Here is a 23,458-nt window from a genome sequence, read left to right as displayed (position 1 = left end):
ACGAGACAGGGACATCTAGAATGTTCCGGGAGCCTAGAGAATGGCTCTTACCTACCAGTAGGACAGTGTGTGCCTTGCCCAGCACCACCCAGGGCCTGGGAATGGCTGATGTCTGTCACACAGCCCAGAACACCAGGTGCCGCCTGCCCCTGGGGACCCTGTGCGAGGTTTCAATAGGCCACTCTGGTGGGCTTAATTAAGCCCTAATTAAGCATTCTCCCAAAACCCTCTTCTCTCCTGTACAACCGCCCACCTTAAAGCAAACCATGGAGGAAACCACATCAGCTGTTGGGGGACGGCAGCCATTGGCAGCGGTGCCGACGACGGTCAGTGAGTGCCACCCCGGCTCAGAGGGGGTCACTGAAACCACAGAGCCCAGAAGCCAGAGAGCAGCCCTCAGGAGGCCTTCTGCCTTCTGGCCCTGTCTGCACATGGAAATGCACAGTTGGGGTCCCCCTTCTGAAAGGACAGGGAAACTGCTGTGGCTAGAATTCTGCCGAAGGAAGGGAGGAAAAGCCGAGGCCACAGGAGCTCAGTGAGGCACCATCTCGAAGGACGAGAAACTAAACACTGACTACAGAGAATGGGTAAGTCACTGCTCATCCTCTGGGATGACTGGTTAAAAAATGCCAAGCAACTTAGAACATTCCAGAAAAAGCAGTTGATTTAATGTCAGGTGTGAACCACAGATGATAAAGCCACATCTATGCTCTGGACACAACTGTAAAGTGACACTGGGCAGAGACAGGCAGGAGGCGCAAAGCAACTTTGATCTGGATGCTTGCTATGGGCAGTAACGACGCATTTTCTTAAAAATCTTCAATATTACTGTTTGTGCGCAATGACACCTGTCTTAGGATCAGAGAGTGTGTGAGAATCAAAGCCCCAAGGACAGAGCACAGACTCCCAGGGGAATGGCGGTGCCTGCCAGCAGCCCTGCTCCTTCCCTCTCCACTCCCTCCCTCCCCCCTTGCAGACCTGGAAGGGGTCGAAGGTCTGGACCCCGCTCCCTGCTCCGACTGGCAGAGAGCTCAGAGGTCAGACAGTTCTCCACAAACAGGTCCATCTTGGGGCACATCTGTGACTCTGACATCAGGAGCACCACGAACACCCCATTTCTCCAGCCCGGAACCAGAGCATTTTTGGTCTGAGAGCCTTTGTACTGTCCCTCCAAACCCAACCACGCTCCAGGCCCTGCTGCTGCGACTGCCCCCACATCTCCTGCATTTCCACTTCTGCCACCTCGGATGCCATCACACGCATTCAGGCTCTTATGTGGTCTCTTACGTGTCTCTTACATGGGTCACGGAGCACCTGCTCTCCCTGCTTCCGTCTTGCTCTCCTGCCAAGCCATTTCCACACCACAGCGCAATCTCTTTTTAAGATTTATTTATTTCAGAGAGAAAGAGATAGAGAGAGAGAGAGTTTGAGCAAGCGCGAATGGGGGAGGGGCAGAGGCAGAGAGAATCCTCTGGCAGACTCCCCTCTGAGCGGAAAGCCTGACTCAGGGCTAGATCCCAGGATCCTGAGATTATGACATGAGCCTAAACCAAGAGGTAGCTACTTTAACCAATGAGCCACCCAGGTGTCCCACACAATTTTTCTAAGATGCAATTCCACTGCTGCCTCAAACCCTATGATGTCACCCTGTAACGTTTAGGATAACTGATTAGGGTCTGCAGTGCAACTCTGGAGCCAGTCCCGCTGGCTCAGATCGCCAATCTCTCACTTACTAGACCTATTCCTCCACCTCTTGGTACCTCAGTCTTCCCAGTGGGGAACAAGCTTGTTGTGAGGACTGAGTTAATGCGTGGAAACCACTTACAACAGTGCCTGGTGAGAAGGATTCTCTAAACGGTAGCAACTATTTTCACAGATTGGTGCTTTTTAGAGACCTTCAAGGCTGCCCCACTCGGCTCTCCAGCCTCTTTACTATCCTCCAGTTCCCTGAGCTCCACCTCCAGGGAGCTCCAGCCCCATGGACCCTCTTCCCTCTTGTTCTTGCCACCGAGGCTTTGCTCATGTCGCTCTCATTGCCAGGAAGCTCTTGCCTCCACGGCTTGTCTGCTTGTCCATAGCTTCCCTCTCTCAATACTATCTTCGACTATTTATGTATGTCGCTTGCGGGAATGGAACATCCTTGCAAGCAGGGCCTGGGGGGTCTGAGTCACCAGGAGTCTTCAGTATTTAATCGATGTTTCATGAATACTGGCTCAATGACTAACTAAAACCAACCGAGCAGGCCAACCAAAGCCCAGGCCCCAGAAATACCGCCCTTCTGAAACTGGCAACAGTCTTCTCTACACGACAAATACTAGAAATCATGGCACGTCTGTAACTTCACGACTTCCCAGTCTGCTACAGCTATTCCCACTGGAGTCGCCACCAGAAGAAGGCAGATCCTTGGGAAATGAGCGAGGCTCAGGTTCTTTGACAAAATCAGTCCACGACTGAGAGGGAAAACAGCTTTGGAGGCAGAGGAGGAAGGAGCAAGAGCGAGCTACATTGCAGGTGCTTGCTATTTAGATTTTATGTGACCTGACATTACCAGGCCATTACTGAGTAAAATGAATACAAACACTTTTTGTTTGAAAGAAATGTTAGAAACGAAAAGCAAGGAACAAGGAGTTAGTTCTGGAAGTTTCTATAAAGCCCTTCCATTAAGCCATTTCTATTTTCTTGCAGATTCCTCATTATGGAATTAGAACTGTGTTCCCCTGGACAATAATCTAGGCCCTGGAAGTTTATATCAAAATCCAATGATCACCATAAGAAAAGCAATTACCTCCTAATTAAACATTAAGATGATGGTTCAATGTATCAACATACTGCCGCAAAACAGTTACAAAATAAAAACAAAGCCTCCCCACTTCCCCTTCACCTCCTAACTCATACTCTGATGGCAGATTAATGTTACTAAAAGCATAGGTCTGCTCATGCCTTGCCCTCATTCAAAACCCTTCAATGGCTCCCCATTGCCTTCAGGATAAAGAACAAACTCCTAAGTGCGTGTTTGAAGATCCTTCTCCTTTTGGCACTGACCTACTTGAATAGCCTCATTTCCTTCGAATCACCTTCAAATAACCCCTGGCCCCAACAAAATGTACTGAGAGCCCCTGCCATGCCTTTATCTTTTCCCACCTCTGCCCAGAATGCCCTTTACCCACCCCCAAACTCCCCACATCAAACCCCCACCTCCCTGTGAGACTCACGCCAATGCTACCTCCTCCATGAAGTCTTCCATGATGCCCTCCTCCACCACACCTGCCCACCATCTCTAGGCTTCCACTTTTCACTACAGATGATTCTCATGTATTTATCCCCAGCTGGCTTGTCTTACCGCTATTTCTGAATATATTCTCTACCTCCTGATAAACTCTAAACCCAAATACATTTTCCCCTCACACCAAACATATGTCATGCAAGCAGAAGGCACTAAGATTTTTGAATGACTAAAGTAACAAATAGAAGAAAACAGTACAATATGGTCAGCCACGGCCGAATTTATCAGGGCGCTTAGAGAGCTAGCAAGTCTGGAAATGTACAAACTCCATCCAGTGTTTGGGACATTTGGTCAACAAACCGTTTCTACTGAAATCTCCTATTTACTATCATTATTTACCCACAGATCTTTCGCTCCTGTGGGGTGTGTGTGGGTGAGCATGTGCTTGTAGGTTGTGCAGAAGGAAGGAAGCAGAGGGGAGGAGGGGGAATGATCATCAAAAATTGGCAACAGCAAGAGAGAAGCTCCTTCTTCAATGAGGACATCGCGAAATCCACAAGAGCCCAGCACGTTCTTGCAGAGGAGGGGGCGGGTTTAAGTCCGCCAGGCTGGGGTTCTGACTTTCCCCAGTAGCTGCGGACTTGTTACAACACAGATGGGCCCCAGGCCTGGAGTTTCTTTGTCTGTAGGTTGGGGTGGGGCTCAGCTTTTGCATATCTAACAAGCTCCAGGTAATGCTGATCGGGACCACACTTTAACGATCCTCCCTGCAGACAGGCCAATGAATCCAGGTAGGAGGGTTAACTGTGGTATATGACACAGGTAACCCATTTTTTTTTTTTTAAGATTTTATTTGAGAGAGAGTGCATGGGGGTGAGGGGAAGAGAAAGAAAGAGGAGGAGTAGATGGAGAAGCAGCCTCTCCACTGAGCAGGGAGTCCGAAGCTGGGGGTGGGGAGGGCGTTCCAATCCCAGAACCCTGGTATCATTTATGACCGGAGCCAAAGGCAGATGCTTAAACCAACTGAGCCACCCAGGTGCCCCTCAACACAGGCTTTTCTGAAGTTAGAAAATTAATTTTTAATCAGATTAAAGCGCACGGAAAAACAAAATCATACAGTGATTTTTTTTTTCCTTCTCACTTGTAATTCAAACACTAAATCCTATAAGGTAGACTGGAGAGTTAGGGACAAGGGAGTTAGGAGACCTGGATTCGAGTCCTGACTTAGTCATTGGTTAACTGGGTAGCAAAGAGCGCTCGCTACCCTCTCAGAACTTCACTGCACCATCAGAAGAACCTCAGAGAGGCTCAGCCTGAACAATGTCCACGGTCAGGTCTTACATCCCATGATCTCACAAATTTGAAAACCTGTTGACAATTTAGTTTCAAAACCAAATATTATGCCATCTCTATAGAAAATGCTGGAAAAACACTGCAATTTGGAAACTGAAAACATGAGAAAAAACTTAACAGTTAAACTGGAGAAGAACCCATAATAAATTGCAATTATGAAGACTGACAGAACCTTCACTTAAACAGGTTTCACAAAGAATAATAAATGCTCAAGAATATACCATAGAAATAGATTTTAAACTATTCAGTTAAAAAAATACAATTCAAATAAAACAACAAGCTCCCTTTCTATAAACCATCTAGAGAAAGCTGGACGTGTTCCAGAAGGAGAACACAACTCACCAGTGGAGCAGAGCTGAAGGGAGTCGTCCAAGGAGAGAAATCGGCCGCTCTTCCCCGCACTGGCACTTCCCCTCTTCCCCACGCTGCTCCTGGGACTCCCAACGCACAGCTATTTTTATTTTCATTTTTAATTTTTAAAAAATATTTTATTTATTTGACACAGAGAGAGAGACGGTGAGAAAGGGAACACAAGCAGGGGAGTGGGAGAGGAAGAAGCAGACCTCCTGCTGAGCACGGAGCCCTTCGATCCCAGGATCCCTAACCCGAGCTGAAGGCAGAAGCTTAACGACTAAGCGACTAAGCGACTAAGCCACCCAGGCGCCCTTTTTAAAGAGAAAAGGCCCCTTCGGGGAGATCATAGCCACAAGGTGAGTATCCAATGACCTTCCCATCCCCTGTGAATAAGCCAGTAAAGCGGATCACTGGGCCACAAGGCCAAGTCGGATGGTCCCCCAGTGGCCCGGCACCTACGCTCCCGCAGATCCTGGGCAGCCCCAACCATGCCCCCCACGGGGGTCTGGCTTCTCCCCCTTCAGCAGCACAGCTCCAGAAGCCCTCCAGATGCCACTCTCATCTCCCCACCTCGGCCACCTGAACCGGCCCAGGGAGGAGAGCCTACACGTCGCTGACAGCAACCTGGCTGCCACTGGGCCACGGACCACAGAGAACGTGACACCCGAGGTGTCCCGAGGCGGCCACGGGCTACTGCGAGGCTGCAGCGCTGAGTCTACACCGGCTGGCCTGGCCTGCCTGGTCTGCCCCGCTGCCTCGGGTTAAAGTGAACAGCTCGGCATTAAGTCGATAAGTCTCCCTCGGAGGTAGGTCACCCTCAAACACATTATCCCCCCTCAACAGATGGGGGAATGACACCACGGGAAGATTAAATGACCTGCCCAACCTCGCACAACCTGCCGCAGGTGGAGCAGTCCCAGCCTGGAGCTGGCTCAGGAACGGAGGCGAGGCTGCTCTGGAGAGAGCCCTCCCAGCAGGAGGAAATTCGCACAACAGAGGTCCACGAAAATGGAAGCAGAGAGGTCACCTGCTCAAGACCACCTAACGTTCCTCTTTCCCCCTGTTTCTCCAGATGCCGTGGAGAGAATGACCTTCAACCATAAGGATGGGTTGGAACAGGATGTGGGTGCTGAGAGGACAGACCAGGCCTGTAGGCCACCAGGAGCCTCAGGGATCAGCACCAGAGGAGGGGGCAGGCCTAGCTGGGTTCCTTCGTTGCCCCTGGTCCTCTGCACCTCCCCCACCCCACCAATTTCACTCCTTTGCCCAATGAATACTTGCATATCTAATGGGGGCAAGTCACTGAGAGAGACACAAGGATGGACCAGACCATCTCTGGTCGTCATGAATTTCCATGATGAGCAGGAAATCACTAAAATACCAAGGAGAGATTAGTAAGGGCCACAGCAGAGGGGCTGGCCATGTTTGGTGTTGGAGCTCACGTCCGGCTGTGGATACAGTGGGGTGGTGTCAGGGCAAGCTTTGTGGGGCAGGCCATGAAGGATAGGACAGGGACACCAGCAGGGCTGGGCAAAAGGGCCCAGATAAGGGGATGGAAGTAGAGAAGGCATCAGGAGACCCTGAAGACCAGGAAGAGGAATGTGGGAGACCAAGGGCTGAGGGACTTAGGGTGGGACCGGCAGGTAGAAGCCCTATCACCAAAGGCCTAAACCATGGGAATAAGGAGATTAAACCTCACCTCCAATCACAGTGCTCAGCACTGCACCTTGCTCACAGTAGATCCTCATTAATGCCGTGGAACAAAATGCGTGAAGGCAAGTTCATGTGTGCGAAATGTACAACAACTGTAGGAGAATATGCCCCAAAATGTCTCGAATCTTTTTGTCAGTCAGTGTCTGGTCAGAACCACTCCTGACTTCAGCTCCACTATCTGAAGCGTTTGCTACATTCTGCCCCGAATGGAGACCATAATACTTGCCATCAGCTTCTCACCCAAGAACACTGAAAATTAATGATGAGGTAATGTCTGCACTACTCCGAGCTCTTTGGAGATGTGTGGCAAAAGGCATCACTATTATTAATATTTAAAGAGACTCTACCCAGCTCTGATCTCTTTTTCTGCAGACTAATGTTACGTCCCCAGGATAAGGTGATGCCAGATTGGCCTCCACATAAACCTTTCCAACAGACAGCGCCCAATGCACGTGCCTCTCCCTGAGCCCCTTACCTGGGGGCTTCCGGGGACCTCGATCCCAGTGATGCCGGGCCAGTTTCTGACCCATCATCTGGGGTTGCCAGAGCGCAGGGGCGAAACCAGGCAAAAGAGCAAGACAGATTTCGGAAGGTGGTCTTCCTCGGGACCCCAATTTTAAGCACTTGAGAGAGTCTCATGAAGACTTCAAGGGGGGTCACTTTGGCAAAACCCACATCCTACGCCAGCTGACATTTTTAGGTCTGACGCAGTGCCCGAGAGAGGAAGAAGTAAGAATACCTCCACAGGCTCAATTACAAATGGAGTGGAAAGAATAATTTCAAAAGTTCAAGGGGAAAAAAAATCAATCAATTTCCTTCCCCCAAAGCTTTCACGTCTATAAATACACTCACACAAATGGACCCAAGACCACTCTTCCTTATGAAAACACTACCTGTCTGGTATTTGCAAGATAAACGATGCACCCATCTTGCTCTCAATACCCTGACGCTCCAACAATACCCTCCAGTAGCTTCTCTCTTCTTCCCAAATACTCCTCATCCCCCCCACCATTATAAAAGTAATACATGTGACTGGTAGAAAATTTTGATATTCTTCTTTTTTGGAAAGAAGGAAATAGAAACTATCTGCTACCTTCTACACGTTAATTACCTTTCTAGCCTCTGTGTGTGAAAATACACATTTTCAACATGATTAGGAACTTTCCATATATGCCGGTTTATAGCCTGATTTTTTTTTTCCTGGAACAATACCACTTAAACATTTACCTATGTCTTTATGATTGTACGACATTAATTCAGATATCCTATTGATAGGAATGCCATCCTTAAAGCTAACCCCTTATTGTAGGGCATTTAGTCTGTTTTAGCGAAGTCCGCATCACAATGTTGAGATACATCATCACATATAAGCCGCTAATTATTTGGGTTGTTGTCCTCTTTGATCACTCTGGAGGCAGATTTTTTTCCTCAAATGTTCTGTGTCTACAGTGTTTTTTTTCCCCAGAGTTGTTTTCTTTTGTGTTTTTTTTTTTTCCTGTGTGTACTGTACTCATTAGAAACCCAATATCCTATTCCCTCTCCAAAGGCTGTTAGGTTGTTTCCCCTACCCCACCTTAGTGGTCTTCTGGCTCAGTACTCACCACCCACATTTTCACCTTGGGGCCCTCCACTTCTTTCTCAGCAAACATTTCACATTTCCAGCAGTTAAGCCAGCCACAAAACCTAATAATCAGTTATTCAGTCATCAGTTTATTCACTTGATATCTCTTGGGGATCTGGAATGTTCCAGGAACCATACTAAGAAAGAACTATAGATAAAACACTATGAGAAGCCAGGAGAGGGAGAGTCAATGAGGCCTGAACAGAAGTGCACATAAACTGGAAGATAAATCACAGTTCTCCTGGTAGATGAAGGGAAAAAGCAGGCTTGGCAAAGGGAATAGCATGAGCAAAGGACCTGAGGCCTGCTGAAGCATCATGTATGAAAAAGGAATACTTTCATGCGTTTTTTAAAAATCCTGGTAGAGTTAACATACTATTATAACACAGTAGTTTCAGGTGCACGATACAGTGACTCAACACTTCTATACATCACCCAGTGCTCATCACTAGTGCACTCCTTAGTCCCCATCACCTATTTCACCCATCCCCCCACCCACCTCCCCTCTGATAACCATTCATTTGTTCTCTATAGTTATGTGTCAGTTTCTTGGTTCCTCCCTCTCTCTCTTTTTTCCTTTGTTCATTTGTTTTGTTTTGTTTTGTTTTTAGATTTTATTTACTTATTTGAGAGAGAGCATGAGTGGGGTGGGGAAAGGGGCAGAGGGAGAAGCAGCCTCCCAGCTGAGCAGGGAGTCCAACTCAGGGCTCAGTCCCAGGACCCTGGGATCATGACCTGAGCAAAAGGCAGTTGCTTAACTGACTGAGCAATCCAGGCTCTCCTGTTTTGTTTCTTAAATTCCACATATGAATGAAATTATATGATATTCATCTTTCTCCAACTGACCTATTTTGCCTAGCATTATACTCTCTAGCTCCAAACGTGTAATTGCAAATGGCAAGATTTCATTCTTTTTATGGCTGAGTAATATTCCCTTGTGTATATATACATCTTTTATCCATTCATCTACAGATGGACACTTGGGCTGCTTCCATATCTTGGTTATTGTAAATAATGTTACTATAAACATAGGGGTGCATGTGTCCCTCTGAATTAGTGTTTTTGCATTCTGGGGGATAAATACCCAGGGGCATAATTGCTGGATCACAGGATAATTCTATTTTTAACTTTTTGAGGACCCTCCATGCTGTTTTCCACAGTGGCTGCACCAGTTCGCATTCCCATCAACAGTGCAAGAGGGTTCCTCTCTCTTTCTCTCATCCTCAACAACACGTGTTTCTTGTGTTCTTAATTTTAGCCATTCTGGCAGGTGTGAGGTGATAGCTCACTGTAGTTTTGATTTGCATTTCCCTGATGATGAATGATGTGGAGCATCTTTTCATATGTCTGTTGGCCACCTGGGTATTATTTCCATTCTTATGACATGAGAATGAGAGGCTGAGGATGAGAATGAAAAGTTGGCTCTTGCTTAATTCACCTGCCAACCTGTTCATTCCCCTGCACCTTGACTCAGCTTGCAATCATTGGCCCATCTCCAATGCAGACGCCTCCAAAAACCTTCTTGAGAACCATCCTCATCATCCTTCTCCCAGACCTCTCTGCCTGGAGCCAAATCTTGGCACTCACACCAATGTACTCAGCAATCCGCAATGAATAGATGGTTCTGTTTGCTGACTCCTGGGCATAAGTCGTATCAGTCCAGCTAGGAAAGAAACTTCTGGATAGTGATATAGTCTGTCATACCCATAGCCTTTCAACACTGGGCTTAACTTATAATAGGCAATCAATAAAAGCTTATAGAATCTAATCAGATTAATTGGGGCAGAATAAATATAGGAGAAGGGATGGGAGTGCACTGATTGTGTGTTTCTCACATCATCCAGACGGCTGGGAAAATTGAAACTGTCCTTGAAAATTAGCTTCTGAACACAATCATGACAAAAAATAGATTAATTCTCTTTAGGCACGTAATTCTGCATCTGCTTAGACATTTCTCAGGCACACAAAAACGGTACTTGTTAAACGACGCTGCATATCCCAAGAGCTTCTGTGCATAAAGGTCAATATATTCTGGAGATTTGGGTTTCTTTTCCTTTGCAGGAAAGCCAGAGGAAGAGAGGAAATAAGGCCCCTAATCCATGCTATCTGTGCTGGGATTTTCCATCTGATAATTCCAATTCAAAGCGAAAATTCTAATGCCACCCGTCTCCATCATTAATGCTTTCATGCCAGCAGCAAACATTTCTAGATAATTCTTCCCTGAGGGCAAAGAGCCCACACATTCCTCAAGTGACTAGTCTCTCCCTGTTCTGGTTTGGAATCCCCCAGCTCTGGGTTCATCCCCTTCCAGAGTTTTTATCACACAGCTTCGTTTGTTTGTCCCCACACTGGGCTGTGACCTCTACAACAAGACTGATGACTTTCTCCATTCCTATGTGCCCTGGGGCCTAGAACATTCACCCTTCACATAGTGGTTGCTCTATGTGAAATTGAGTTGTGTTGTGGAATTAAATGCAGTGCAGGGGCTATTAAAGGTCTTAGATATAACCCAGTCTACAGATAAAAAAAAAAAAAAAACAGAGGCCCAGACAGGGAAAGCAACCTCTTCAAATATACACAGAGAGCTGATAATAATTAGTAGAAAGCAGAGAGAAAGAAATCAAAGATGTTAGCACTGCTTGAGGAATTAGGAGGCTGCTGAGGGCTTGACGGAATTTGGAAAAGATGGGGGAAAACAAAGTTTGGCTTCAGACAGCTTCTAACCCACAAAAATTGTCTCTCTTCTTGATAGCCCTTCAGATAACATAAAAAGGAAATTAACCTTTATTGAATATTTGCCACAGATAGGTAGAAGACAGGGGTTGTATCTTCCTCGTGTCTTCTCTTAGTTTAACCACTCACAGATCATCAATGGAATAAGCAAGTAAGTTATGTGCCTCAGTTCACACAGCTAGCAAGCCCAGGTCTGATGAGTCAAAAGCCCCAGGACTTTGCCTCTGCTCCCACTGCCTCTTTGATTCTGGTCCTGAGGCTATAGGGTACCAAGGAAGAGCCAGGTAAACCGAGTGACCAAGTTTACAGGTGGCCTTACCCATGACCCAGGACCCCAGACAGCACCTTTGGAGCTGGAAGTTTAGGTCTGCAGCCTCCCTGACCCCTGAAAGCACAGAAAACAGGCACCAGCCCTCGCTAGTACCCGGCTGACAGGCAGAAGCAGGTATGAGACAGAGAACCCCAGAAGCCGGGCCATAGGCAGGGTACCACCGGTGCCTCGAAAGAGCACTGAGGGCAGCTGGAGCCAGAGGCAAGGCAGACAGCCATCATAACCACGTCTCTCATTTCATCGGTCAGCACCATTTACCGAGCCTGCGCCCAGGACCGGGCCGTCTGCTGGGCTCTGGACTGAACCAGGCTCAATCCCTGCCTAGTAGAGGCTCACAGTTAAGTGAGGCAGGTTACAGGGAACCACTCCTCAGCACCTCGGGGGAGGGGCCCCTCCAGCCTAGAAAAGACTCCCAAGACCAAGCAGGGCATTTTGATGTGAGGATATTTCTAGGTGGCTAGCTCCAGCCTTGTCAAAATGGGAAATCACTGTTCTTTAAACACAGCAAGCAAAATAAGAAGCCGAGTTCTCTGAACTGTTCTCCGACCTCTGCCCTAGAGCTCCAAGCACTGAAGTTGGAACAGCTGCCCCACTAGACGATCCTGAAGGACCTTTTCAAACTGGTAATTCTTCCAGGTGAGGTCTGGTTGGATGACCCAGGAGGGGGGGCAATCTGGAGTCCTAGGGGAGGGGGGACATGATTGAGGGTACTTTCGATGCACTGCTCTATGCCAGTCCCTCCTGGAAACCTTCCTGGATCTCACCCAAGGCATGGCTAGCCCTCACCAGGGCTCCCATGAGTCTCTGCACCACACAGCACCCTGCCCTCCACTGACTTGCTGCTGGCTGCAGGCGGGTCAGGGCTGTTTGAGTCATCCATCTCCTCCCTCCTCCCCACTCCTTCCTGCCCCCATCCCTGCACACACCTTTCTCAGCAAAGCACACAGACCTGAGAGGAGCAGCGTGAAGGAGGACACTCTGGGCAGGTATGAACCCCGAGCAGAGGCTGGAGGTGCTCAGGGCTAGACCCCCCCTCGGGCTGCCATCCTCCTGTGGCTTCTCCTCAGCTCCAGCACCAGCTTCTCCAGACCCAACACTCCCACCTGCCCTAGGCCTTTTTTGCCCTCTGGCATGTTGAATGCAAACAAAGTGATCCTATTTGGAGAAAAGTCTATTTTACTGGCATTGCATTTGGATGCCCCATCAGCCCACAGTGACTTAAGACTCCAGGTAAAGGGCCGTGACCTTCCGAGACAGGCTACCTAAAAAAGATCATGCTCCAACACACTCCAAAAGCTGCGAAGACACATTTCCTGGTCTTTCGCAGAAAGAGAGATGTACTTGGGGGCTGAGAATGTAAATAATTTGCTTCAAGTTCAATGAGCCAATCTCAGACTGAATTGGAGGGAAGATGGAAGGACATTGGCTCTTCCGCTCTGAGTCCCTTCTCTATCCAGAGCACGTTCACTATGGGATCTCCCCTAAGCCTAAGAACTGGTGATGAATATTTTAATAGCCACAGCTTCTCCTTCCCATTGATAAAAACTCCACTGACCGGCCAGGGCCTGGCAGTGAGGACCGAAGGACCAGAAAGACCAGCCACATCTGCAGGACACAGCCCCACAGAGCAGTAGCCACCATCCTGAAGAAAGGAAGACATGTGAAACCTGCAGAATGAAAACCTGAGGCTGGGGATCCTGGACAGCTGGGTTCAAATACAGGCCAGAGAAGACAGTCACATAAGGAGAGAAAGTAGAAAGCCAAAGGCTGAATGGTGGCCCCCTGAGAACCATGTCCACACCCCAATCCCAGAATCTATAAATGTTACCTTAACTGGCAAAAGGATCTTTGCAGATAAAAGTAAGTGGAGGGTCTTGGTGAGGAGCTTAGCCTGGTTTATCCAGGTGGGCCTTAAATGCAATGACAAGGGTCCTTATAAGAGTGAGGCAGGGAAAGATTTGACACAGACAGAAGGAAGCCATGGGACTAGGGAGACAGGGCTGGCAGTGGTGGCCACAAGTCAAGGAACGCGGGCAGCCACCAGAAGCTGGAAGAGGCAGAGAAAAAATTCCTTCCTTAGAGCCTTCCAAGGGGGTGCAACCCTGATGACCCCTTGACTTCAGATTTCTGAACTCCAGGACTGTGAGAGAACACACATCTGTTGTTTTCAGCTGAGGCTGCTGTCATCTGTGACTGCAGCCACGGGAGACTAATACAGTGCCTGAGAAGTTATGACTGATGAGGGATCTGGGTCCCAGAGAGGGGACCGCCTCACCCAGAGCCACTCCACCTCAGCCACTAGTCCCGGACACTCTCCTCTACATCCCACCAGCGTGCATGCGGTTCTCCAGCAAACTCTAGGGGGTGTCCACGGGGAACCTAACCAGGTCTCAGGTCATGCTGATTGCCAAAAAAACCAGACTCTGAAGTGAGGTCGTCACGGTCTTGCTCCCTTCCACGCTGGTCAGGCTCACCTGCATGGCCATTGTGTCCAATTCTTTGCTCTGCCTTTTTCAGGGGACAGGATAAACGGGATGTTCTGATTTAAGAAGTGAAGCCTCGGGGACCTGTCTTTGTCCAAATGGCTTAAACGGCCATTATGGGGAAGAAGTGATGGATTTTTGTGTGGGGCTTCAAAGGGCAGAATCGAGGCCAATGGAGTAGCCACAACCTGGAGAGAGAGTCTAGTTCAACATAATGTAGAACTTTCTAATAATCAGAGCCAACTGACAATGGAAGAGAAATGCCTCGGGGATTGGCAGGTCCAAGCAGAAAGAGACTGGGTGTGCTAGGGAATAATTCCTGCACCAGAAAGGGCTATAGCTGATCATCTCCAGAGTTGGCAACTCTGTTTGGAGGTCTATGACTGTTGGTTAAAATATCCTGTACAGTATTTCTCATGAGTCTGGGCTTTTGGCATATAGATGGGGAGTGCTCTAAGGAACTTATTACACAGCCTTTGTGGCAACAAAAAACTAAATAACTGCAACCATCCAGAAATGAGCTCAGAAAAGAAATTATTCTTCCTGATCCTGTATACAAATGTCTCTGACACCCAGCAGAAGAAAGAGGGAAAGCATGTATGTCCATATGGACATCACCCTTTAACCTAACCAGAAGCCAAAAGCTTATGCCCCCCGTACCAAGGGAGCTTTGGGCTTGATGTCCTTCTCCAGGGATAATCAGAAAGAACAGAGACTCCATGTTTATTTTCATAACTGCTTTTCCTTTTGCATTCTTCTGAATTCTACATTTGGAACAAAGAAAACAACAAAGCCGTACCACAGAGGCTTACCTATGTTACCACTCAAAACTTAGTTTTGGAGGGGGTTTTTGTGGGGGGAGGAGGGGTATGGTTATCACTGGTTGTAACAAGTGCTAGCGTACACCCTACATTCTGGATACTCAGAGGACAGGAAGCCAGCATTTCTCGTCTGCCTGCACATCTGTCTTCTCTTAAGTCAAAATCTCAGAGAACTAAGCACTGTTACATCCGGATGAATTCCTCTGAAGCTCTCTCCGTTCAGGATTTTGAAAATTTGCCATGTTACCCTTTCACTGAAATGGCTGCGCTTCTCAGATCACTCCTCAAGAGAGGTCAAAGCAATAGACTTTCATATTTTTAGATTTACCATATTTCATATTTTTAGATTAGCTTGTAATTAGTGTCTTCACCCCCCCCCACCAACTTTTTCTAAAAAAGTACCAGTGTTAAGTACACACATCATTTATCAGCCAGTTTGTGAACACTTCTAACCATACCACTTCTAACCACTGGCAAAAGCGTCTCCAAACATCAAGTCCCTGAAAATACTGGGTCACTTCAGTGAAATTAATGGTTACTGCCCTCACACCACCTGGCCAAGCACCAAATAGGGCTTTCCATTGTCCTTCAGGCAGATAGTTCATTATTAAAAAAAAAAAAAAAAAAAAAAAAACCTCATATTTGCAGGGCTGCATAATGTAATTTGTAGTTACCCAAAGACAGCATTATTCTTCTATGAATGCATATTAAGTTTGGTACATATCTTACACTATAGTAGAAGTACGGCTAAAACAGCTGTGCATAAATCAAAATTTTATATACTGAATGGTGTTAAGTTCATGGTCATGTTTGGTATTTGAAAGCCATTCCAGATCTTTCGGTAAGGTAAAACATCCTTTTATGATATAAATAATTATTGATAAGTTTATCTAGCTTGGAGGTTCATTTTTTACATAGTATATCAATTAAAAATAGGCCGTATCGGAAAGCTAAATTCAAAATTCAGACTCACGTTTGAAGTGACATCACCTCTTCATCGAAAGAAAGACCTACATTTCAAGGCATCAGAATGTCTCAAGTGAGTTCAGCTGGGGACCCCAAGCCCTGAGCATCAGCATCGTGTTCCTGGCATGACTCAAACCATTTCAGATCTCAGGGAAATCGCAGGCTTTTGTCAATCCATTACAGCAAACACGTATCAAGCTTGCACTGGGGCTAGGCTCTGTGAGAAGGGCTGTGGGGCAGACGTCAGAGGGACATTGTGTCTGGCCTCCCAGGGACTTCTCAAGGCCATGGCCACAAGCGAAAGTGACCGCATACAAAATCCTCCACAGTTGATGGTGATGGCTTCCCTATGAGCAGTACTGAATGCAGCGGGAGCTTAGGGGAAGATGAGAATCCTGGGATGAGGGGGTCCGGAAGACAGCTGCTAGGGCAAACAGGGTTTGAGCTGGGCCCTCTGGCATGGGCATGACCACCAGGGCTGAGGTACATGCAGCAGAGGGGCCAGATGGAGAGGCAAACGCTGGAGGGATTAAGTGTGGAGGACACAGTAGGGGAGGGGGGGTGGAGAGAACTGATGGAGACAGCCCGTCATGTCTGCAAGCCTGAGGACTCAGGACTTCGTTATCCATCCACAGGAGACCCCACTGCAGTTCTCTGGGCCATACATTACACAAAACAGAGGGCTGATGTTCAGAGAGAGAATGGAAATGTGGGGACATGTTTGAGAGAGGTTTTGCAAGTAAAAAGGACAGGACTTGGTGAGTGACTGGATTTCAGCCAAGAGGGATCAAGGGAGAGAGTAAGGTTGTAGGTCACTATGTGGTACCCACCGCCCCACCCCACCCGCAGTGCCATGGAATTTCCAGGGTGGGAGTGGGAGGATGCTCGCCAGAGGGTATCACACAGCGGGTGGGCAAGGCTGGCTTTGGTGACACTAGGCATATTTCCACTTTGCACATGAGTGAGCATTCCAGGGGGCACTACTCTTCAGGGCTTGCAGTGAGAAGAGATGGGGGGAAGGGAGAAGAGGTGAGGGAGAGAGGGACAGACAAGAAAGGAGGTAGGGGAAGGAGCGGGAGGACCAGAAAAGGAGAGATGAAGGGAGAAAGGAAAAGAGATCTTAAAGAAGTGGATCTACAGTGGGATGTTCCCAAAAGTGGGCAGCAGCTCACCACGCCACTCTGGGCCTGACCTGGCAGGGAAGGGTACTGTGGCTGGCTGCATGTTCCTCTTTTCAGGACTCCTAAAACCTAGTTTTGTACTGAAGGAGCAGAGAACCCGCTCTGGTGTCTCCCAGTAACTATGGGGGTAATATCCACACACACAGCCTGTCTGGTCACAGAACACACAAAGCCTTTCAGGCCTCTGAGCCTTTGCATTTGCTGTTCCCTCCTTCACCATCACCCCACCCTCTTAATGGTGCTTGCTACATACCTGGTACTATTTCAAGTACATTACATATATCAATTCATTTAACTCCCAAACAACTCTATCAAGTAGGGTTATTATGCCCAGTTTATGGGGAAGAAACTGAAATCCCGGAGATTAAATAACCTGACAGTGGAATAAACTTAATTGTCAGTGGGGCCGATATTCAAATCCAGACGCGGCGGCCCAGAGTCTGCATCCTCACGCCAAAGCCGCACAGCTTCTTACTGACCTGGACTGCGCCCCACCCCTGCCCCCCAGCTCTCGTCCCAACTGGCTCTTTCTCTCCTTCAGCTCCCACTGACTCAGGCAGGCCCTCCTCGACCACCCCCTGCACCTTCTCTCCCTTTACCCTGCTCATTTCCTTCTCAGCTCTTAGCCAGCCTGCAATTTATTCATGGGTTGACTCGTTCATGTTTCTCCCACTAGAATATAAACTCCAGGCAGGCAGGCATCTTCTCTTTGGGTCCAGTGTGTTTCTGCAGCACCTAGAATGGTTGCCTGGCACAGAGAAGGTGTTCTATGAGTAAGTGTTGCATGAACAAATGCAGGACAGTATTACGGCGGCCTCATGGTGTACACAGGGTCATAAAGTACTGCAATGTCCTTCTTCACCCTCCTATCCTAGTCTCCTCCTTGGTACTATAAATCCCCAGCAACCCACACTAAGGCAGATGGTTCCCAGCATACATGGACAATGCCGATGTATTTATAACTGTGTCTGACTGTCAAATCCCCCCACCTGGGTCCTTGAGCACACAGTGATAAGCCTGTGGGAGGCAGGGATTGCGTGTTCTGATTAAACCTCCCTGTGGCCTCCTACCACCTAACAGTATTTACAGGGCATTGTCTGTGGTTGATGTCAGTGTCTGATGTGAGCACCCCTGAAGAACAAAAACCCCCTGCTCCTGAATCAGGATGTACCTCGAATACAAATTGCCCTGGCACAGGACCTCCATCCAGTCCGATGGTGAGGTTCCAAGTCAATACCTATGCTAAAACAAAAGGCACCATTCATTTACTTCAGTGGAGACTAGCAACACTTACGGAGCTTGCCTGTGAACACTCTAATAAAAGAAACTATTATTAAATATCTATCGTTGTGCAAACACTGTTAGGCACTTTACACATGATCTCATTTAAACGTGTGCATTTGGAATTATTATTCCCCCTTTACAAATTGCAAAAAGGAAGTTCAGAAGCCCAATATCCCCAAACCAGTGTCGACTCGAGCCCAAGTTGGGAGCCTCCTGAGCCTCTCCCCACTGTCCTCTGCTCTGAAGTGCTCTGCCTCCTCCTTGCTCCCACCTGACCCGGTGTTCTCCATCTGGCTCCTGAGCTTTCCGGATCCTGTAGCTCCGCTCACACCAGTTCCTCGACCTAAAGTGGGCTTTCCACTTTCCACCACCTGTTGAAATCCTCTTCTTCCTTCCACCTTCTGTGGTGCAGGCTTCCCCATTGTCCCCAGTTTGAATGTGCCCTCCTCAGTGTCCCCAGAGATGCCCAGTAATAACTCCCAGAATGCCTGCAGTATCTTCCTCCTTCTTCCTCACTAGACCCTGAGCTCCTGGAGGGAAGGGCCTACCGGTATTTTTCCTATTTGTTTCCTCCTGAATGAGTGGTGAGACAGTGCTTGTTGAACCCCTGAAGAAGGGAGAGGGAAAGGACAAGGGATATTCTACTGCCCCTGACCCATCAAAGGCTCTGGACAAATTAACTTCAGCTACACAGTACGGCTGGGGAAAGGCGAACCTATGTACCACAACTCTGGCGTGTTCCTGCCCTAGTCACAAAGCACGCTCTTACTAGTTCTCTGATTTCATAAAGCTTGAAACTCAAAACCAGGAAGTCAAGGAAGGAAATAAAATAATAAAATCACTTCCATAAGAACCCTTTCATAGTAATGGATTTCACCCACACACTGAGGAAACGCTAATTGCAGCCCAAGGGGGACAAATTGGGCAAAAAGAACAAAGCTCACCTTCTAGGAGGTCAGCTAACTACCCCCTGCTTGTTCTGCCACAGCTGCACCAGAATGTACCCATCATGGAAAATATGGACTTGGCCAAACTGTAGGCCTCTCCAACTATGCCCTGTTGAACACCCGCTAAAGAACGCCTGATTTAGAGTGATTTTCTATGTCATCTTGATTGGAAAGCATCACTTTAGAAATAAGTAGATGTTGGCCTCTCTGCCAGGACCCCTACAACAGTGCCTTATTTATTTTTTTCCCCAAACAACTATTTTGAGGTTTTCACAAAAATAACCGACTCACAAACAGAAATGCTTCCTGATCTATAAGCCACTCTGAAAACAAATCATTATGCTGTTGAATATTTTATGATGGTCCAAAGCACTGAAGGAGGAAAGGCCAACATTCACCAATCCTTGCCATGTCTATTTCGGGACTCCCAAAGCACACCGCAAATGCCTCCTTTATTTTCTAAACTCCGATTTGCAAGCGCTGGGTGGATGTTTAGTCAAAGAGTTCCTCTACCCAAACTAATCGTAAATGGAGAGACCTGGAAGATTCTACTTCTCCAGACTTTACGGCGAAAGGGCCACAACCATCATCTAGTGCACATTCCTCCCTCCCCACTTCGTGGGGGTGGGGGTGGGGGCGGCAAAACCAGAACAGGGGACTTGCCGAAGGTCACACAATCAATGGATGGCAGAGGGGTCACCAGAAGCCAGGGCCCAGACTCCTAGCTCTGGGAGCATCCTCTATTCCCAGAGATTGGCTCAACAACCCCCCTACAACTCAGCCAAAACTGCAGCTGGTTAGCGACGGGATCCACCTCCCCCTCCACCCAGCACCACCGCCCCAGGCCCAGATTGATCTCTGTGGGTTCCTCCCCCGCCCCAAGGAACCCTGGAGCTGAGACACTCAGGGTTGCCCCTGACTCACAAAATGGCAACACAGGCGTGCACTTCAGATGACCATCGCCGGGGAACCCATCCTAGTCCAGGTGTGGCCATCGAGACGGGGCAGGGCTGGCTGGTCCGAGGTCACTCAGAAAGTTGGCGCTGGCCCTGGCCGCACCTGAACCCAGGTCTCCCGCCTCCCGGTTTGCCGCTCTTTGCACTCCACCATGCAGATCTCAAAAACTTAAGCAACACAGTGATACTGTGAGAGATTTAACCGTTGCAGGCCCTGAGCGAGCCCGCGGACGCGCCTCCCACAGCGATGGGAACACGAGGACTGGAGGCGGGCGCGGGTCACCCGGGGCCGGCGGTGCAAACGGAGCGCACGGCGGAGGGCGGCGCGGAGGAAGCCGAGGGACAGGCAGCCTGCCGCTCCCGGAGGCGCAGGCCCGGGGCGTAGACCGTCAGTCCCCCCCAAAACTTTGCGGCGCCGGGACCTCACCCTTACCTGCAGAGGAGGCGCCGCCCGCGCGGACGCGGACCGGGAGAGCTGACGCTTTCAGCGAGGGGCGGCCCCGCCCGGCGGCGGGCACGGACGCGGGCAAGGCTCGGGCAAGCGGCTCGGCTCGGGCTCGGCTCGGGCTCCGCCTCCCGCGCCGCGGCTGCAGCCGGAGGGGGGAGCGCAGGGCCCGGCCGCGCCCGCGCCGTCTGGTCGCGGCAGGTGCTGAGGCTGCAGCTGCGGGGCCGCCAGCTGCCGGCGCCGCGACCCTCGGCCCGGGGGAGGAGCCCCGCGCGCCGCCTCCGCGGGCCCCGAGGTCCCGGCCCGCCGCAGTGGGCGGTCCCGCTCCCACCCGGGCCCTGCCTCCGCCGGCCTCCCGCGGCTCCCCACCTGGGCGCGCAGCGTCCGCCGAGTACCCACGGGGAGACTGAGGCTGGGAGAGGAAAGGGGCTCCCCCAAGGTCACCCAGCCCGGAGGCGGTGGGGCCGGAGCTGGAATCCAGAAGAGTCCCAACGAAAGACCTCCTTCTCACCCCACCCCTCCTCTGGCTGTCATACCGCAAGGCCTCTCGAAGAACTCCCAACTAGGAGGGACTGGGGGTGGGGGGGGGGATGCAGATGACCCCAACTTGCCCTCCTCTCAGCAGAAGGAGCCAAGGGCTGTGGGAGGATGAAGAGGTGGACCCACTTGGGCACTACGGCCCTCATCCCTGATCGCTGAGGTCCCTCAGCTTTCCTAAACCTCTCGAACCACTCCTTCTTGGTCCCCTTGCGGGACCCTCAAATCCCAAAGCCCTAAAATGCTGGGGTACCCTGGAACTGTGCACTCAGCCCCCTTCTGACTTCCTGGGCCATTTAACCACTCTTCTGGCTCCTGTTCTATCACCTCTCTATACATCGGACCCAAACCCATGCCTCTGCCTGAGAACTCTTCTCCTTGCTGAAGAATCTTCTCCACACGACGTTCGACACTGGAGATACAACTTCAAATAAAGCACTATAATGCCTTCTCGAATGTACTGTCTAAACGGCTATTAATCAACACACTTCTAACAAGAATGTGATCCCAGGCTGCCAGGGAGGGGCACCTGCATTGGCTGAGAGACAGAAGAAGGCCTCTTGGAGAGCATGCCGGCTCTGCAGAAACTGGAAAGGCCAAGGAGGTTGGCGGTCAAAGGGAGGAGTCTGGAGAGAGCTTTCTAGGCAGAGGCCACAGGAGCAAAGACCCAAGGATGAGAGGGATCCCCTTGAGGGAAGGATGGGAGCTGAGAGCTGAAGCAGGGCGGGAAGTTTTGAGTAGGGAAGGGCCCCATCAGGTTGGAATGTTAGGTCATTCTGGTGATGGAATGGAGCACAAATGTATAGTAATAAGGGTGTCCATCAAAAAAACGAAAAAAAAAAAACCAAAAAACAAAAATAGCATTGTAGGAGTTGTAACATGCCTGGCCCACCTGAAGAAAGGCACTTGGCCCCTACCTCCTCTCTACCTTTTACTTCCAAATCCAGGTTTCTATTCAAAACTTCTCTCCTCAGAGGCTCTTTGTCTTTGAAAGGCCTCCTAGCTACCTACAAGATCTATTTTCCCTCAGTGCCTCAAAGATCTGTCTTCTCTCAGTGCCCCAGCTCCTTTGTCACCCAGATCCATGGGCTGAGTTAGCCCTTCACTCCTGAGGGTCAGCTTCCCATCTCCCGCTTCCTGCCTCCACTGTAGATACAGTGTCCTAAACTCTGCCTCAGAATAAGCATCATTCAGGAAAGTCGACAAAATATGGAAAATTCTGAAGCCATGGTGGAAATAAAGTAAGCTTCTAAAAAATTCAGTGTAGTACCTATCCACATTATTTCTTACAACTCCATGTAAATCTATAATTATCTCTAAATAGAGTTTAATTTTTTAAGATTATGTGTTGTAGATAAAGATTAAGAACCAGGGGTGCCTGGGTGGCTCAGCGGGTTAAGCCTCTGCCTTCGGCTCGGGTTGTGATCTCAGAATCATAGGATCGAGCTCGGCGGGGAGCCTGCTTCTCCCTCTCTCTCTCTGCCTGACTCTCTGCCTACTTGTGATCTCTGTCTGTCAAATAAATAAATAATATCTTAAAAAAAAAAAAGAACCAAATTACTTTCCCTAATGCAGATTATCAAAGACTGAAGAGGGCACTTGTCAGAAAGGAAAACAAAAACTCACCCCTCTTGTCCTGAGTACAAATTTCTCACACGGAATTGTGCCCTGTCCCTCTCCATTTCGTAGCTGCCCCTACCAGAAGCATCTGCCTCTTCAGGAGCTTTAATGTATAAGCAATTTCACCTTTTGGCTCCTGCCGCTCTCTGCCCAGGTTCCCATTCTGGTTACTTTTCTCCCTCAGCCTTTCTTGTCTGCTGGCTGGTTAAATGCAAACGTTGCTCATGTCCCTTCTTGGTCTCTTTTGTCTCTTCTCTCTCACTGAGCAGAGCAGATGTATGGCTTCAGCCTAGACCTTCTTCTGTGCTTCAGACCCAGAGACCTAATTGCCTGTCGGACATCTCGTGAATCCTCTTCAGATGCCCCAGTCCCCAAAGAGCCAAAACCAATCTCACAACTTTTGCCTAAATTACTGCTTCTGCATGGCTTCTGTATCTCAAATGGTAGTGGCCCTGAAACCAAAACCAAAGGGAATGTTCTAGACTCTTCCTGCTTCCCGGTACTCAAACCCTCCTGGGCACTGAGTTGAGTCAACTCTGTCTCCATAACACCGCTTATCCACGTCTCCTCTTCATCTTGCTAGCTGCCTGGGCCTTACTTATATATAGTTGGAGCCTCACCATTTCTCAGTGAAGCCGTAGTAAATGCCTCTAGTCTAGCTGATTTGCGATTCATCTTCCTCATGCTGCCAAGGATCTTTTCAAAACATGAACCTGACAAATCACTCTCCGGCTCAAGATACCTGCATTGTTTCTTCCTGGCCCTGTGATAAAATCCTAAATGCTTGGCATGGCATGAAGCCCTCAGTAATCTGACCCCATCTAGATGTCACAGCCCCATCTAGATGTCACCCTATTACCTCATGCCAAATCCCAGGGCACAACATATTT

At 49.1% G+C, this 23,458-nt stretch overlaps 1 protein-coding gene across 1 annotated transcript in view; it reads right to left on the bottom strand.

Moving 5' to 3' along the window:
• Positions 1 to 20,543, bottom strand: part of FRMPD1 (FERM and PDZ domain containing 1) — a 92,250-nt gene extending 71,707 nt beyond the window's left edge. Inside the window, exon 1 of the mRNA XM_013053786.2 lies at positions 20,400 to 20,543. The gene's annotated coding sequence lies outside the window, so the exon portion shown is untranslated. The remainder of the gene's footprint in view (positions 1 to 20,399) is intronic.
• Between the last annotated feature and the right edge of the window lie 2,915 nt (positions 20,544 to 23,458).

Source organism: Mustela putorius, unplaced genomic scaffold, assembly GCF_011764305.1.
Source record: "Mustela putorius furo isolate JIRA1106 unplaced genomic scaffold, ASM1176430v1.1 tig00000580_pilon_pilon_pilon, whole genome shotgun sequence".
Lineage (NCBI taxonomy): Eukaryota > Metazoa > Chordata > Mammalia > Carnivora > Mustelidae > Mustela > Mustela putorius.
The sequence above is the reverse complement of the archived record's forward strand: the minus strand, read 5'-3'. Positions and strand labels throughout refer to the sequence as shown.